The sequence below is a fragment of the Callithrix jacchus genome, chromosome X, assembly GCF_049354715.1.
Source record: "Callithrix jacchus isolate 240 chromosome X, calJac240_pri, whole genome shotgun sequence".
NCBI classification, from domain to species: Eukaryota; Metazoa; Chordata; class Mammalia; order Primates; family Cebidae; genus Callithrix; species Callithrix jacchus.
In genome coordinates this window covers 95,647,144-95,652,682 of record NC_133524.1, presented here as the reverse complement: position 1 = coordinate 95,652,682, position 5,539 = coordinate 95,647,144, and positions in this window count along the sequence as shown.

Here is a 5,539-nt window from a genome sequence, read left to right as displayed (position 1 = left end):
GTCAGCTGGGTTTAGCCTCAGCAAAGATGATATAGCTTATGAGCAGCCCAACCTTTGGGTGTCTGCAGCGGTAGTGAGCATTTAGTGGTAAAGGCTAATGGGGTGCTCCTGATCCCTTTTTCTCTCACAGGGAAGTTATGGCCAAGGGAATTCCACCTGGTACCATGTGTGGCTCATGGGTGTGTTTGTGGTGATAGTACCAATGTCTGATCCATTTTCCTCAACTTTCTTTGTTTCTAGACATTTTAGACATTCTAGGTATGCCAATCCTCTCAGTGATGCTTTTTGTGCGTTATTTTCTGTTTTTTCCTCTACTGGTTGATATACATTTTTAATTATATATCAAGCCCTTGAGCCCTTCCAATCATATTTTCATTCATAGATAGCTATCTAAAGTTTTGTTGGCAGGCAAGGATTGATAACTTCTAATCTATTGTGTTATAGTTTTTTTTAATTGTATCTGGGATATGGTGAATAGTATGTAAGAAGACATTATTATTTAAACTTTTTGTTGTATCAGTAAGTCACTCTTTCCAAGTTTAGTATGTATAGTTCTGGTAACCATCTTGGGATCTAGTGACATAGCCATTGTGAGTAGATTACATCTGCTGTCAGTGTTTGTGGGATGAAGAATTGGTTGGACAATGTTGTCTTCTGGTGATCATGCAATGAGCAGATTGGGACTTTCAGCAACTATAGGAAAATTTCAGCTTAATTTCTTCAAATACTTCTGTGGCTATCATTGGGTGTACCAAGAATGACTTGTGTTGCTTGGTTTGGTTTGGTTCTGTTATTGCCACTACTGTATGCAGATTATGCTTATCACTTCCAGGTGACAGAAGGGATTGATTCTCTAGGGTCTTTTGGTGATTCTCTTATATATATAGATAAGGTCCATTACAAGTGATTAATGTGAAGCAAGATTAGTATTTCTGTGGCAGATTCTACTAGTAATGCTCTTGTGGTAGATTGTGCTACTACTGTTGATTACCATGAGGTGGAAATTGGATATTTCTGTTGTATTATGGTAGTGATATTGCGGTTTGCAGATCAGTCATTGATACCATTGGGTTTGGGTTTGTATTTCTTGTCTTCTCTAGGTTTTCCCTTACATGACAATATGCCCAATGAGATCAAATGTGAAAAACATTTTATTTTTTTCTGCTTCTTAAAATCTATGCCTGGGAGGACTCAAGATGGCGCTGTGAGAACAACCCAGGATTGGAGCTCTCGCTGTGTCCGTGGAGAGGTGAGTCTGAGCTGCATTTCCAGACTGATCTTTGTTGCCCACAGAATGGGGAAATTCCCAAGTGAAGAGGAGATGCGGTATGCCAGGCAGAAACTCTGCCTGGTGAAGCCGGCAGCCGGGGTGGCAGCGGCCGGTCCTACCCAGCGCTCCCCACAGGGCGCGCTCGTCCGGGTGCCCTGTTGAACCGGCAACCAGAGACGTGAGAGGGCTGGACTTGAGACTGAGCTAGACTTGGACAGTGGGCCAGCCCAGGGGATTGCAAGAACAGAGCGTTAGGTGTGGTCCAGTGGGACGAACAAAACTGCGATTTCAAACAAGCCCCGTGCAGACGGCCCGAGACGGTCTGAGGGGGAGGGGTGTCCACCATTACCGAGGCAACCCGCCCCAACTGAGATACACGCCCATTGCTGACGCAGCCTGCCGTTGCCGAGGAAACCCGCTACAACAGACAGACTCCGCCGCAGGGCGTGGCGGAGAACAGCAGAACAGCAGAGCCAGGGTGAGCATCACAACAGCAGGGCGGAGCCTCGGCAGGCAAACAGTGGCTAGTCTGCGTCCTAGCTGGGCAGGACCTCAACGGACATCCAAAAATAAAGCCCAAACCCCTCAACACAGAGCATTTGAGAAAAAAAGGGTTTTTTTAATGAGCTCTGTTGCGGCAGAATCAAACATAGCAGCCTAACAGCCCTGAATGAACAACAGAGCTCACAGCTCAGCAATCAAGCTCCTATAAAGTACAAACTGTCTCCTCAAGCAGCCCCCTGACCCCTCTATATCCAAAAGACTGACATTAGGCAGGCATCATCCTGGGACAAAGATAGCAGAAAAAGAAACTGGTAGCATCCCTCGCTGTGCCACAACTGCTAGAGGTGCACCCCAGACAAGCAGGGTCTGAAGTGGACCTCAGCAGTCGTACAGCGAAGGGGTTAGACTGGTAGAAGGAAAACCAAGCAACAGAAATACTTCATCATCAACATTCTGGGTGTCCACTCAGAGACCCAATCGAAAAGTCAGCAACTATGCGGACGACAAGTGGATAAATCCACAAAGATGGGAAGAAACCAGCGTAAAAGGAGGAAAACACCCAAAACCAGAACACCTCACCTCCTAGAAAGGACCAAAACTCCTCACCAGCAAGGGAACAAAGCCGGACGGAGAATGACTGTGACGAAATGACAGAATTAGACTTCAGAAAGATGGATAATGAGAAACTTTGGTGAGCTAAAAGATCATGTATTAAATCAATGCAAAGAAACTAAGAACCTTGAAAAAAGATTTGAAAAAAGATTCGAGGAAAGGATAACAGGAATGGATAATTTAGAGAGGAATATGAATGAATTAAAGGAGCTGAAAAACACAATACGAGAACTTCACGAAGCATGCACAAGTTTCAATAGCCGAATTGACCAAGCAGAAGAAAGAATATCTGAAGTCGAAGACCAACTCAATGAAATAAAACGAGAAACCATGATTAGAGAAAAAAGCGCAAAAAGGAATGAACAAAGTCTCCAAGAAATGTGGGACTATGTGAAAAGACCTAACCTACGTTTGATAGGTGTACCAGAAGGAGACGAAGAGAATGAATCCAAGCTGGAAAATACTCTTCAGGACATCATCCAGGAAAATTTCCCTCACCTAGCAAGACAGGCCAACACTCAATTGCAGGAAATCCAGAGAACACCACAAAGATATTCGGCAAGAAGAGCAACCCCAAGGCACATAATCGTCAGATTCAACAGGGTTGAAATAAAGGAGAGAATACTAAGGGCAGCCAGAGAGAAAGGTCGGGTCACCCACAAAGGGAAGCCCATCAGACTCACAGCAGATCTCTCAGCAGAAACACTACAAGCCAGAAGAGAGTGGGGGCCAATATTCAACATTCTTAAAGAAAAGAACTTTCAACCCAGAATTTCATATCCAGCCAAACTGAGCTTCAGAAGTGAAGGAAAAATAAAATCCTTTGCGAACAAGCAAGTACTCAGAGATTTTGTCACCACCAGACCTGCTTTACAAGAGCTCCTAAAAGAGGCACTACACAAAGAAAGGATCAATCAGTACCAGCCATTCCAAAATCACACTGAATGCTAAAGAGCATCGACATAATGAAGAATCTACAACAACTAACAGGCAAAACAGCCACTTAGCATCAAAATGGCAGTATCAAATTCACACATAACAATATTAACCCTAAATGTAAATGGACTAAATGCACCAATCAAAAGACACAGACTGGCAAATTGGATAAAAATCGGTGTGCTGTATACAGGAAACCCATCTCACAAGCAAGGATACACAAAGGCTCAAAATAAAGGGATGGAGGAAGATTTACCAAGCAAATGGAAAGCAAAAAAAAGCAGGAGTTTCAATTCTCATCTCTGATAAAATAGACTTTAAAGCAACAAAGATCAAAAGAGACAAAGAAGGCCATTACATAATGGTAAAAGGATCGATACAACAAGAAGAGCTAACGATCCTAAACATATATGGACCCAACACAGGAGCACCCAGATACATAAGGCAAGTTCTTAATGGTTTACAAAAGGACTTAGACTCCCACAAATAATAGTGGGAGACTTTAACACTCCAGTGTCAATACTAGACAGATCAACCAGACAGAAAATCAACAAGGATATCCAGGGCTTGAACGCAGACCTGGAGCAAGCAAACCTGATAGACATTTACAGAACTCTCCACCCCAAATTCACAGAATACACATTCTTCTCAGCACCACATCACACCTACTCTAAAATTGACCACATAATTGGAAGTAAAGCACTGCTCAACAAATGCAAAACAACTGAAATCATAACAAACAGCCTCTCAGACCATAGTGCAATCAAGTTAGAACTCAGAATTCAGAAACCGACCCAGAACCGCACAGCTTCATGGAAACTGAACAACTGGCTCTTGAATGTTGACTGGGTAAACAATGAAATGAAGGCAGAAATAAAGAAGTTCTTCGAAACCAATGAGAATGAAAACACAATGTGCCAGAACCACTGGGACACATTTAAAGCAGTCTCTAGAGGAAAGTATATAGCAATAAGTGCCCATATGAGGAGAATGGAGAGATCCAAAATTGACACCCTATCGTCAAAATTGAAAGAGCTAGAGGAGCAAGATCAAAAAAACTCAAAACCCAGCAGAAGACAAGAAATAACTAAGATCAGAGCTGAGCTGAAGGAGATTGAGACACGAAAAACCCTTCAAAAAATCAATAAATCCAAGAGCTGGTTTTTTGAAAAGATCAACAAAATAGACAGACCACTAGCCAGATTGATTAAAAAGAAAAGAGAGAACAACCAAATAGATGCAATGAAAAATGATAAAGGGGAAATCACCACAGATTCCACAGAAATTCAAACCATCATCAGAGAATATTACAAACAACTCTATGCGCATAAACTAGTAAACCTGGAAGAAATGGATAAATTTCTGGACTCCTGTGTCCTCCCAAGCCTAAACCAGGAGGAAGCTGAAACTATGAATAGACCAATAACAAGGTCTGAAGTTGAGGCAGCAATTAAGAGCCTACCACACAAAAAAAGCCCAGGTCCAGACGGGTTCACCGCCGAATTCTACCAGACACACAAGGAGGAGCTGGTACCATTCCTTCTAAAACTATTTCAAACAATCCAAAAAGAGGGAACCCTTACCAAATCATTTTATGAGACCAACATCATTCTGGTACCAAAACCCGGCAGAGACCCAATGAGAAAAGAAAACTTCAGGCCAATATCCATGATGAACATAGATGCAAAAATCTTCAATAAAATATTGGCAAGCCGATTGCAACAGCAAATCAAAAAACTTATTCATCGTGATCAAGTAGGATTCATTCCGGGGATGCAAGGCTGGTTCAACATACGCAAGTCTATCAACGTAATTCACCACATAAACAGAACCAAAAACAAAAACCACATGATTATCTCAATTGACGCAGAGAAGGCATTCGACAAAATTCAACAGCCCTTTATGCTAAAAACCCTCAATAAACTCGGTATCGATGGCACGTATCTCAAAGCAATAAAAGGTATTTATGACAAACCAACAGCCAATATCATACTGAATGGGCAAAAACTGGAAGCATTCCCTTTGAAATCTGGCACTAGACAAGGATGCCCTCTTTCACCACTCCTATTGAATATAGTACTGGAAGTTCTAGCCAGAGAAATCAGGCAAGAAAAAGAAATAAAGGGTATTCAAATAGGAAAGGTGGAAGCCAAATTGTCTCTATTTGCAGACGACATGATAGTATACCTAGAAGACCCCATTGCCTCAGCCCAAAAA